The sequence below is a fragment of the Phascolarctos cinereus genome, unplaced genomic scaffold, assembly GCF_003287225.1.
Source record: "Phascolarctos cinereus isolate Bilbo 61053 unplaced genomic scaffold, phaCin_HiC Scaffold_2;HRSCAF=192, whole genome shotgun sequence".
In the NCBI taxonomy this organism is placed as follows: Eukaryota; Metazoa; Chordata; class Mammalia; order Diprotodontia; family Phascolarctidae; genus Phascolarctos; species Phascolarctos cinereus.
This window is the reverse complement of record NW_027555625.1, coordinates 349,356,113-349,369,784: the sequence shown is the minus strand read 5'-3', so window position 1 is coordinate 349,369,784 and position 13,672 is coordinate 349,356,113. Positions and strand designations below refer to the sequence as shown.

Here is a 13,672-nt window from a genome sequence, read left to right as displayed (position 1 = left end):
TCAGCACTGGCAAAGAGATCCCTGCAGTCCCTCTCTGATTAGCCACTGGATTCTCCCACAGTCTGTGGGCCGGAAGCTCGGGAAGCAGCTGCCCCCCCAGGGCCCAGGCTCTTGGGGAATGGAGCTGAGACCCCGCCTTCCTCTCTGACCACGGACAGAAACAGACTTTTTCCCACTGACCTTCTAACTTGTCTTTGGCATTGGTGGATTGAGGAGTCTGGAAACCACAGCTGCCCGCGATTCAGTCCTCTGAGGCCTGCTCCCGGTTTGCTGCGGCCTGCGTGCCCACGCCATGTTGCGTTGCGCTCCCAGCCCGGCGCGACACACCTTTCTGATCAATCATCCAGGTTGTCTTGGGCTGGAAATTTGTTTCACTCTGTCTTTCTGTGGGTTCTGCTGCTTCAGAATTTGTTTAGAGCCATTTTTTATGAGTATTTGGAGGGGTTTGGGGGAGAGCTCAAGCAAGTCAGTGCTTTCACTTCGCCTTCTTGGCTCCGCCCCCCATTTCCTTCTTTTAACAAGACCATGGTAACAGAACAAAACCATCGTTGAGCCCTTTGCCTATCATATTTATCTTTCATTATGACTTTTAAAGACATTAGGGTTCTGTGATGACACTTGTTTCTTCTCCCTCCATTAGATTGTAAAAAAAAAATCCTCATTTAGTCCCTTCCAATTGATCAGATGTGTTTATATTTATGTGTTTCACTTGACTTCTACATTTGCATTTCATAGTTTCCAGTTATTTCTATCCTTTTCTTCAGGAATGTTTGCAATCCTCTATTTCATTAAAGATCCATTTTCTTCCCATATATATTATACTCAGTTTTGGTAAATAAGTAATTATTGGGTTTATGCCTTTATCTTTTGCTTTTTAGAATATTGTATATGAATCTATTTTCTCATGTATAGTAAGTAGCAGCTGCCAAGTCTTCTGTGATTCTGATTGTAGCTCCTTGTTAACTGAATTCTTTCTTTTTGTTTGCTTGAATTATTTTTCATACTGGAAGGTCTGGATTTTGGCTATGATGTTCCTGGACGTTTAGATTTTGTTTTGGGTGGCAGCTGAATTCTTTCCATTTTCATTTTTGCCTTCTGGTTCTAACACATGTAGTCAGTCTTATTTGTTATTATTTTTTTTTGGAAATATGGTATCCAGGATTTTTTTTTCTTAGAGATTTAAATAGCTTTCATTGTAACAGATAAAAGCCCTGTCTAACTGGGCCAGGACTTATAAACCCATATGTCTGGTCCCAGGAGATTGCTATAGAAATAGCAAGAAGTCATGATTAGTAAACTCATCAGGAATTCAGGGAAGAGTTTCTGGTCAGAAAGGGCTTAGGCAGATTATTAAATCACGAGAATTCATGGGTCCTCTTCCTTTCCTCCTGTTATTTGTAGCTGTCCAAGTTGGATAAGATCTGGCCAGCTGGCAAGAAAGCAGAAAGTCTAGCCAATGGTCACATCCACCAGGCTCAGCTTCTTTGTGGCTGGCAGTACTTTTTGTGGAGCTGGGTACTCGGGATGAGTAGGAGGCCATGACTGAGGCCATTCAGGCTAGTCAGTCTGTGGGGGAAGTTAGAGGAGTCAAGGGCCTGAGGAGCACAGAGGAGGATGTCAGGCTTGCTTAGGCTAAATACTAGTCTGATTATTCTTGAGATAATATCTCCACGACTTATTTTCCAGGTCAGCAGTTTTTGATGGGGTGTATATTAGTTTTCTTTAAAATTAAAAAAAATTGTTTTAATATTTTCTGTTGTTCAATGGAATCCTTGCTTTCTGGTTGGTTTATTGATTTTCTTAGAGTTTAATTTTTGGTAAGGTTTATTTCATTATATTGTAAGCTGTTAATTCACCTTGCAATTTTTTCCCCTTCCTAGCTGTTTTGTCATTTAATATATAACATTTTCTTATTTTTATGTCATTTCTTCCAGGTATTGTGGCCAGGATATTCATTTCTCTGAAGCTTTACTTAGATTTCTTATGTCATTACTCTTTTTCTTCTGGGGTTACCTCTTGGGCTTCTCTCAAACCATAGCAGTTCTTCATTATGTTCTGCGTTGTCTTCTGTTTGCTCATGTCCTCAGCCTCAGTTTCTGTACTGGAGCTTTGTGTTTTGGTCATTCTCTGTTAATCCCATTCTCTTGTATGGTATTGACAGGTCGTGCTTGGTTCTGGGTGTTGTGGCTCACACCTAGGCCCAGGCTTCTACGGGAATTTCTGGGTTTTAGTTCTGTCTCCTGGTGACTCAGCATAGGTTTTGCCTTTGGTTCTTTCTTTGTCTCCTTCTGTAGTCTGGAGTTTGCTCCTTCTTACTGGGAATCTGACAAACTGACAAAATATTGTTGATTGTATTGTAAGATGCTAGCTACTTATCTTCCCAGGTGGTACCTTGGCCTTTTTCTCCTCTGCTCCCTGCCCTGGGTTGTCTGGTCTGGTTTTGTCTCCAGTGAGGATGCCTAGGTAGTGTAGTTGGACACTAGACTGCCTGGGTGCTGGTCTGGGTTTGTCTATGTCAGATTGATTTGCCTACTTACTAGGCTTCCTAGGTGCTTTGCTTGGCCCTCTCTTCTGTGGCCACTGCACCCCTTCCAGCTGCCTGGGCCCTGTCTTCTGTTGTGTCTCTGAGTGGATTGTCCGGTTGGCTCTGTCTCCTGCTATGGCTCAGGCAGGGCTGCCAGGGACCAGCCCTGTGGACTGATCTGGCCCTGTCTTGTGCTCTGGATACATACTGCGCTTTGCCTTCTATTTAATGTGGCTTGTTTGTGCTTCCTTAGGGTCCTGGAATGGATAGAGGAGCTTATAGCTCTTTTTCTTTATCATTAATCTTGGTATGTTTTTAGAGCTTCATTTCAAATGTTTGTGGGGAATATCTGTTTTTTTAGGTTCTAACATGCTTCATTTTCCCATGATACCCCCTCAGAAGATACCTTAATTTTAATGAATTCTGTAGACCTGCCATACTGCCCTAATTGCTGTTCCTTATACACATCATTTCAGCTGCCTCCCTGGAATGCAATGCTCTCTTTCCTCATTTTTGCCTTTTAGACTCTCAGCGTTGCATGGAAATTTAGCTTAAGCTCTACCGTCTGCTGCAGATCTTTCCCATACTAGTGCCTCTGAGGTTACCTCTAAGGTTACCTTCTACTCTGTATATTATTACATCTCCTGTTTTTACCTATGTATATACATGTTTTCTCTCCCCCATTGGAATATAAATTCCTTGAGGCCAGATCTTCCTTTTCTTTCTGTGTAAGTGCTTAGTAATTGCTTATTGGTTGATACTTTCTACAGTGTTTCTGTCTAATTATTGTATAGACTTAATTTTAATTACTCCATATTTGGCACATAATTCCTTTTTTTGAGGTTTTTGGATTGGAGAAGTTATGTAGAAAACGACTTGATTTTGTGATCAGGAGTTTTCATTCTATTGGAGCATACAAAATGTAAATAGAGATGTGTGTATTCATTTAAGGGAGGAGAGAGATCTTATTACTAATTACTAGGGGAAGGTCAGGAAAGGTTTCTTATGAGAGGTTGCACATGAGTAAGGTAGTAGTCAGGAGAGAGTATATTCCAAGCCTGAGAGACAGCTTCTCAAAGGTATAGGCAGATTTAGAAGATGGATGAGTTTTGTATGGAATTGTACATGAAATTTGTGAACCGTACTATAATTCATGCTTATTCATCTGTATGACTTATTCTGTCCTGACAAAAATTAAAAGGAGGGAGATGAATTTTTACACATTGGTCACTGTGCCCAAGACCAGAGCTTGCCTTCCGAGGAATGTCTCCAACAACCATGGGGTGATGTGGGGGTAGGGGATGAGAGTGAAATATTTCCAATAGCCCCTTGTGCATGGTTAGATTAGGTTATAACTTCCTTGAGAGGTGACTTCCTTAGGGGAAGCAGAGAAGGGAATAAGCATTTATATGGCTCCTGCTGTGTACCAGGCACTATACTAAATGCTTTGCAGATATTTCATTTGAATATCATAATAACCCTATGAGTTAAGTGCTGTTGTTATCTTCATTTTACAGTTGAGGAAACTGAGGCAAACAGAGGTTAGGTAACTTGCCCAGGGTCATGTGGTAAGTGTCTGAGGCAAGAGTTGAACTCAAATCTTCCTGACTCCAGGCCTAGCACTCTATCCACTGTGCCACCTAGCTGTCTCATTCTTAGAAAGTGAAAGGTTGGAAGCTTGTACTTGCAGAAGAGGAACTCTTGGGCACTCTTGGTAAATAAGGGTAGATATGAGCCCTGTGATTGGCTGTTGCAGGAAGTTTTGATATATATCTGGCTTCCCACCTTTTGATTAGTTCTAATGAGGCTACGCTCCACTTAGGGTGAAGCCATATTTCTTAGAGATCCCCAGCCCCTGCTTTGGAGACTTCTTGTTTTAGAGGTCATCAACTTGTATATTGGAGTGCCTGAGTACAAGAGGGGAGGGTATGGGTTGATATGAAAACCAAGCCAGGTGTTGAACTACTTAAATGGGGGAGAATGACCTAGAGCCCTATAGATAACTTCAACCCAATCTGGATCAAGTGATATACATAGATGGGATGAATTTCAAGGGAGAAGGATGGTTGAGTGATAGTGGCAGAGAGAGAGATACATAGAAGTGAGAACCAAGGAGAATGTCAACAACTGCTATTATCTTTGTGTGTGGGTAGGCTGAAGAGAAGGAACACTGGGCCTTGGAGAGGATGGCCAGGTAGTGTCTTCTGGGGAGAATTTTGTTTCAGTCTTAAGTGCAAGACACTGGAAAACTTGTGAAAGGAAGAGTTCTGAGATGAAGGGAAATTTGTCAGCTTATAGAGTGGTATTTCCAGAGTGTACAGTGGAAGGAGAAAATAAGGAATTTGAAACTAAAAGTTAAGTAGCTCTTGGCTTTTCACAGGAATTAGGAGAAGATGGGAGTATGCCATAGAGCTCCTTTCCTTTCTCAATGATAGTGTAATGGCAGAGGGTGAGTCTTTGACTCTTTCACTAAGTGATAATTTATTTCAAATGTCAACAGATTGTAACATTTGTCTCAAAGAATGGTGCTGATTTGCTGCTTTTAGGAATTTTTGATTTTGTTCATTTTCTACTTTAATAGCATTTCTTGTAGTTGGTGGACTTCATTCTTGTGTTTTGCCAATATTCTATCCCTAAATGTAAAGAAACTGCTGATAGCTTGCTGCAGCACAGACTTATTTTGAATGCACAGATTAAGTTAGTAGCAGGACACACAGTATTTGGGAACCTAATAGGAATAGTTGTTTTTAACTGTTTTCAAAAACTGTAGTTGATCTGTCATATATACAAAAAAAATTTACACATTCACTAAAATTTACTATTTCCTACATTAGTAATCAACCTTGTAACTGTACTTTTGGAGCAGCTGTCTTACGTAGACTCTACAGATATGATGATTAGATGTAAAGAGTTGCATAAATATACCTTCTTTGGGTGATTTATATTTAACTAAGTGATCATTGACTTTTAATTATTAGAAAGGTCATATGATGGATTGTTATGTCATGCCAATAAGTCAGTTATTTCCTGAGAGGTCTTACTATGATGTTATTCATTATAGTAAGTAAAACAATTTAATCATAGTTTCTCTTATGGAGGAATTATTTTTGCTCACCATTTTATTCCTATTGACTGCTCATACCCATAATAGATTTTGGAGTCCCTCAGCAGCATCTCCATTTGGATATCTCTTTGGCCTCTCAAACTCAACATGTGCAAAATATAACTCATTGCCTTTCCACCTAAACTCATACTTTCCCCAAACGTACCTATTTCTTTTTAGAAATTTTCTATTTCTGTCCATCTTGTGATTCAAGTTTGCAACCTTGAAGTCATCCACCTTCCCTAAAGTTGACATCCAGTCAGTTGGCAAGTCTTGTCAGTTTGTCACTACCACATCTCTCATTTGTTCTTTTTTCTAATCATAAGACCACCTCCCTAGTACAGGTGGGCCATTGGGGTCTTTCATATGGATGGATAACACTAGACTTCTGCTTGAGTGACCTGCTTCCAGTCTCTCTCCCTCTTCGTTCCATCTTCTACAGATATGACCGTGCCATTTCCCTGCTCAAGAATCTTCTAAGGCTGTATATTGCCTCTAGGATAAAAGGCAAATTCTTTCATTGTTATTGAAGCCCTTTACAATCTGACTTTTCTCTACCTTCCCAGACTTACTTAGCTTTTCTCTCCTTCACACACTCTTTATTGCTGCCAGACTGGCCTACTTGTTGCTTTTGGAACTCTGCATCCTATCTCCTGCCTTTGCCTTTTCTGGGACCATTCCTCATGCATACTTCCTCTTTACCTGAAGGAGGCTGTTCAAGATTCAGTTCATGTCCTTCAAGGAAACCATCCTGGTCCTAATGGTTAATGCTTCCTTTAGAATCCCTGGCTTTTTTCGGGTTTCTCTTCCTACTGGAAGCCTTTGATAATCTTCCTAGTTGTCAGTGCTCTCTCCTTCCTAGATGTTTATCTCTCATATGGTTTTCTTCCCTGTCCTCCCAGTAGAATGTTGAGCTCCTTGTTCTGAGGGCAAGAACTGTTTTTCATCTTTGTATTTCCAGCATCTTGCACAGTGCTTTGCACTTAGAAATGTAATAAATTGACTAGAATTGAAATGACAACCTGAATTTGGGGTATTTGTTGGTATTTTCTTAATATATAATGGAGATTATTTGGAGTAGAGACTTCTGATTGGCAGATGTAATAATAAAACTAATGATTGTTTTTCCGTATTCAAGATTTAGTGCTGGAAGGGTCCCTTAGAAACCAGTCTCCTCATTTTATAAATGGGGAAATTAAAGCCCAGAGAGGGAAACTAACTTTTCTTACTCACCCAGGTAAATAAGCTTTAGAAGGAGAATTTGAATTTAGTTCCTCTGATTTCATATCAGATACTTTCCTGCTGTACTGAATTACCCTCCCTAATTTTAAAGGAAGAAAAATTAATTTTTTGGTGTGCCTAACACAAACTAGGATCACATATAAATTCCTTGTTTTGTGTTCCCTTTCCTCTTCCCCCAAGCATTTTATGCATAACTTAAAGATCAGTTGATCTGGACAAATGCTGTTTTAAGAGATGAATGTGTTGCCTTGTTCTTGGAAACAAGCACATGACTTCTTATGCCAGTGCTAAGGCACTTTTGTTTTCTTGTAGACAACTTTTAGCAAATATCATTCAGTATTGTCTGACTGAGTATAATAAAGAACTGGTAAGACTAACTAGACTGACTTTGAATACAGTCTGAATTTATTAGAACAGTAGGGTTCCTCAGCAATCTGTTGCTCCAGATCAAGGGAGGTTTATATTTCAGAAAGATTCTTAGGCTTTTCTTGTTGCTAGTTTTAGTGTAGGGAGTTGAGAGTTTTGATATGCAAAAGTTTATATAATACACATAAGAGTTTTTTTGAGTAGTCTGTAGCTATTTTATAGGTAATAGCTTGTGGCATATAATGATGCTATGCTAATTTTAAGTTCTTGATTTTACACATTTGATGAAAATAGAATTTTTGTGTTAAATTAAGTTTTTGTGACCAGGTAGTACTTTAAAGACACAAATCTTAAATTGCTGTGGATTCCTGGCTATTTTACCTTATTTATGAATATTATAACTAAAAAAAAGTTTTATTCATGCCTTTGGTTTACTTATTATAATTAAGCCCAGAATTGCTCCTGTCCCAGCCCTAGTATGTTATTTTTGTTTAAGTAAAACTCATTCTTCATTTACCTATAAATATAACCATTATAAATATATGTATGTATATATTTATATCTATATGGAAAATATATGTACTATAGAATATATATATAAATAAATATATAGAAAAAAATACATATTTTTTCCCTCCTATTTGCACTTTCAGGTATACTTAATACTATAAATTTACTTATAGGTTCGTAGATTCAGGGACCTTGGAGGTCACAAAGCCCATTTCCCTTATTTTATAGATGAAGAAACAGGTTCAGTGGTATTAAGGGACTTGCCCAAGGTAACCGAAGTAGAGATATATCAGGGGCAGAGCCAGTATTGGAACCCAGGCCGCCTTACTCCAGCCTCAATAAGAGCAAGTACTGACATTTTTTATATCCTCAGTGCCTAGTAGGCCCTTAGTAAATGCTTACTGGTTGACTGAAGATTGCTTAGTTGTCTTCAATCACAGTCCTTTAATTAGAATAGAAAATACATAATGAATTTTGTTAAACTTATATAAATAATTAAAATTTTATGGGACTTAATTTCTCTCAAACTGAGAATAACTTTTAGCAGATTTAATAAGCCCTTTTTATACTTTAGTACGGTAATTGTTTATTTAAGAGACTTTTAGCTTTAGCTTTGATTGTAGGGTATTTGTGGACATTTGTAGACACTAGTAAGTAGAACTGTTGTTTGGATTTCATGTTAGACAGTTATATTTCACAATTACTCAGCATTTGCATTACTCAGCAGTTAACCATTTCATGTTAATTTTTATGCCTAAGGTGTAAAACTAGCTGTTTCAGTACTGAAGTTTGAGATAGGCCAAGCATCTCCATGATATTTCATCTCCTGATACTTCTGACCGGAGGTAGCAGAGTATGCAAGAGAGAGCATTGGCTCTGGAGTCAGAGAAGGACTTAGATTTAAATGCCACCTCTGATACTTAACTTTATCTGTGAGGACAATCATTTCACCTCCATTGGCCTAAATTTCATCGTATCTGAAATGAAGAGGTTAGACCTGGGATGGGGAACCTGTGGCCTTGAGGCCACATGTAGCCTTCTAGGTCCTTGGGTGCAGCCTTTTGACTGAGTATAAGTTTTATAGAACAAATGCTTTTATTAAGGGGAAGTTCTGTGAATTTTGGATTAAGTCAAAGGGCCCCACTTGAAGACCTAGAGGGCCACAGGTTGCTCACCCCTGGATTAGACTATAGGTATCTGAAGTTCCTTTCTGTCCTAGATCTGTCATCATAATCAGGCCCCCCCCTTTTTTTTTAAAAAGAAATTTTACTGTCTAGCTCAGGGCTTCTTAAACTTTTTCCACTTGTGACTCCTTTTTGCCTGAGAAATTTTTATGCGACCCTGGCTATATAGGTATGTAAAATAGGTACACAAATGAAAACATGGTGATGATAAATCATAAAGAAATTTATTTTAAAACAATTCTTTGATATACATATAATTTTACCATTTATTAAAGATAAAAGCAAATTTGCACACTAAGGAGATGGATGTGCTTGTTTATTTTTACATAAAGAATTAAATCTTGGGGGAAGATTTGATATTGTAGGTCATAGAGCATCTTCAACATTTTTCCAGAATTGATCAATATTTTGATTTTATAATCATTGATGCTGAGAATGCCACTTCACATAAATACGTAGTATAAAATGGCAGAAGTATGGTTAGGGCCATTTCAGAAATTGTTGGAAAATATGCCCTAATCCCAAGTCAGAATTCATCTAATGATTTTTTAGGAAACTCAAGTTTTAAACCTGTGTTGCTTGATAACTCAGCAAATTCTGATTGAACTTTTAATGGCAAATGACTGACGTTTTTGATTTCAATTGAGTATGGTTTATGAACCCAACTTTTTTTTTTAGAATCAGAATTTGAAGGGAAGTATTTCTAAAACTGTCTCCAAACACTTCAGCTGATCAATTATAACTTACAATTAAATCTTTGGGAAGATTTTTTTCAATTATAAAATCATCTGTAGCTGTAAACATTTATAAAGAACCAATTTCCACACTATTCTTCCACATGTTAACTTTTTATAGTAAAAATTTTGAGTTTTACCTTTTAACATAAATGTGTTATAATTTTTTTCCTTGAAGCAACATGTTTAAATCATTGTTTTTTGAAAATATCTGACAAATAACACAGTTTTGAAAAACATGTCATTATGAAAAAAATTAACAAAATTAGATTTCTGCTCAGTCAAAAATATAACAACTTCATATTTCAATTTCAGTAAATCTGTTTAAATTTCGCTCTCTTGAGAGCCACTTTGCCTCCATATGGAGTAATAAGCTTTTGTAACTGGAGTCCACCTCTTTCTAAAGGTTTGAAAACAAATGACTGTTAAGGGCATGGCTTTTAATGAAGTTAATGGTTTTGATAGTATCATTAAGCCAGCTAATTCTGGTGATTTCTTTTTGGCTATGAGTGCCTCCTGATGGATCATGCAGTGAGTAAAAGTGATACGTTCATTGCCACCAGCTTTAACTTTTGCTACAAATCCAGCATTCTTGCCCATCATTGCTCCAGCACCATCTGTACAGACTTCCATGCAGTTTTCCCACTGTAAACCTTCATTTGTGAAAAATTCATCAACTTCAAGATATATATCTTCCTCTCTTGGGTTCCCTTCCAAAAGGTGACAAAACAATAATTTCTCATGTATGTTTCCTTCATAAACTTATCTTACATAAAATAACAGCTGTGCCATGTTAGAAATATCAGTTATTTTATCTAACTGAATTTCGAAGTTTGGGCTACTCTTAAGCCTCGTAATAAGCTGCTGGTATTTGTCAATGCTAATTTCAGAAATTCTTTTGGAAACAGTATCATTCGATAAAAGAATTTTATGAGTTTTTACTAGCTGTGTGACTCTGGGCAAGTCACTTAATTCCAATTACCTCACAAAAAAAAAAAAAAAAGAGAGAATTTTATGAATTTCATCCCCATACTTTTTCCCATGAACTATTTCTGACGTTTTAATAGCAGTAGGTAACGTGAAATCTTCTCCTATCATGTAGGGCTTTTTAGTTTTTGCAGTTAAATAAGAAGTTTCATAAGATGCAAGTCAATACTTTTTGTTGACAGTAACAAATTTTGCAAAACATTGTTTTTCTTTATTTGAAGATCTTAAAAGTCATTCAGAACCTTCCTTTGGTTTATTGCAGTACACTGCATGCTTGGTATTAAGATGCCATTTTAGTTGGACTGGTTTCATGCTTTCTGCAGCCAAAACTTCATTAAAACTTAAGCAAAGAAGTTTTTCCATATCATCATTATTAGAAGTAAATCCATGTTGCAAAAATAATCTGACATTTTTTTTTCTTGTCAGTTAGGTGCACTACAACCTGGTAGCAAAGACTCTGCTGCATTGTCATCAGTATTTTTACCTCTTCTGTCTAAATTTAACTACTTATCCATAGCTGAAAAATATTTTGTCCTAAAATATAAATAAATATTTCTAGTAATTTCTCAAATACTAGCTTTGGTTTATAAAATTACATTTGTGCTTAATTTGAAAAATTGATGTTCCAACTTATATACACATACAGTGGGAATGGTGGAGAAATATTATTAAAAGGCTTTTGTCTTTACTTGCTTCAGTTAAATGCTTATGTTTCTGTAAAAGAAGGAGATAACGGCAATTTTAAAAATCAAACATTCTGTTGCAGTCCAATCCAAAGATATACTAATTTGATACTTATATGCTGAGAAATGGTGGTAGGCAAACATTAAAAATCTTAATTTTCTGCAATTAAATTGTTATGTTTCTGTAAGAGCAGAAAACTTTGTATGTACAGTAAAAGCACTGCATTTCATAACATAGAGTAGTCTTGAATCTAAGGTGAAGTGTTTCTGGCAGTGTTTATTGGCATTGCATGGTGTGACATGGCATGTGTAGTGCAAAGTGCGCATGTTGTATGTTTAGGATCAAGGCTGCAGTGAAGTTGCATGATGCAACGTGGGCAAGTGCTGCCAGAAACACCTTGGATTCATTACACATTTGGTTTTGAATTAATTTTTAGTGATTGCTCATTCAGAAATCTTTCACTGTTGCCATATTTTTTGCAACCTCCACATTCAGGGGTTGCAACCCGCAGTTTAAGAAGTGCTGTGGGCTAGCTCAGGAGTTTTTAACTTCGTGTTCATGAGCATTAAAACATTTTTTTAACATTTAATATAGTTGGTTTCCTTTGTAATCCTACATATTTTACTCTATATATTTAAAAACATTATTCTGAAAAAGTCTGTAGTTTCATCAGACAACAGAGGGTCCATGACCCAACAACAGTTAGGAATCCTTGTAATATAAATATTTAGAATTGGTTTATCTAGCATTTAATTAGAAATAAATATTAACTAGTGTTACTCTGCCAGTGAAAGGTACTTCTGTCTCTGTCTCCCTTTTATCACTAAATTTTGGGGAAAATAGTCTACATTTTTCTTCCATTTATTTATCACTCCTGCTTCTACTACTTTACTGGGATTGCCCTCTTCAAGATCACTGATAACCTCCTAATTGTCAAATGGGGTTTTCACTTTCCACTCCCTGTCCCTTCTTGGTTTCCCCACATCATTTGATGCTGCTCAGTATTCTTCTCTTACTAGAATTCTTTTGGTTTCTAAGATCACACACTATCCTGGTTTTCTTTCTTCTGTGCCTTCATGGGCTGGTTATCTTCAGAAGCATAAATGTTGATGTTACTCAAAAGAGAATTAAAGAGGGCCATAAACAATCTGTATTTTCTCCCTTGGCATTTTTATTCACTTCCATGCCTCCAGCCATCATCTCTATGAAGATTACTCCCAAATCTTTGTGTTTAGACCTTGAGGGCAGAAGGGGATCACTTCTTACTGGAAAAAGCACCTACTTTGGTGTCAGAGGACTCTGATGCTTACCACTTTCATCACCTTAAGCAAGTCACTTTACCCCTTTGAGTCTCAATTTTTGTATTTGTAAAGTGAGGAGAAGTCTCTTTCTATTCAGAATTGTTTAAGGTGAAGCCACTAAACTGTGTGATGAAGAGAGAGAGAAGGATTTCAATAGGTTGAAATGTCTAGTCGATTCACAAATGTATAGGGACAGTGTAAGTCTATGCAAATGTGCCTGAGTGAGAGAAGACAAGTCAGTAGGATAGCATGCATGAAGAATAAGGTGAGATGAAGCTGGAAAGGTAGAGCCCCAGGCTGTAAGGCCTTGAATGATAAGATCAGGAGCTTATAGTAGGAAGTTAGGACCCACTGAACTATTTTGAATATCAAAGTGATGTGTTTGGATCCAAGTGTTAGGAAAATTACTTTAGAAGCCATGAAAAGCATGGTTTTAAGAGAGAAGAGACTGGGTATAATATTATACTTCAAAAGAGAAGGAATGAAGGCCTGAACCAGGTTTGTTTTAAAGTGAATGGTGAGGAGGAGACTAATGCAAAGGATGTTGAGGTAGAAATGACAGGACTTGGTAATTAACTCAGTGAGAGAGAAGGAGCAACAAGTCAAAGATTTCTTCTCATTCTCTTCTTTCCCAATCTCTACCTATTAAAATAACGACCAGCATTCAGGGTTCATTTGAGATAGTGCTTCCTTCATGAATCCTTTCCCATCCCTCTTCCTGAATTTCTCTCACCTCAGTGTGTTTTCATAGCATCACATTCGTACTCATCTTGGTACTCATCTTGTCAGTACCCCTAGTTGCTTCTTGCTTCAGCCCATCTTGATTGGATGGCTAGAGGGTAGAGCAAAAAACTCATTCCATAGCTTCCCTTTGTAGGGGGCACGAAATCCCAGCCATCGCACTACTTGTCACAAGCTTCTTTGGTTGTTTTCTGTGCCTTCTTTGTCAAGTAGTAAAATTGATGAGCTTTGTGACAGCTGTTTTACCTTTAAAGGGAGGGAGAAAAGGGAGGAAATACGTATTTATATAGTGCCTA

The 13,672-nt window shown here is 37.4% G+C and overlaps 1 protein-coding gene across 1 annotated transcript in view; it reads left to right on the top strand.

Moving 5' to 3' along the window:
• The window catches only part of RAPGEF6 (Rap guanine nucleotide exchange factor 6), a 219,978-nt gene that overhangs the window by 17,728 nt on the left and 188,578 nt on the right, over positions 1 to 13,672 (top strand).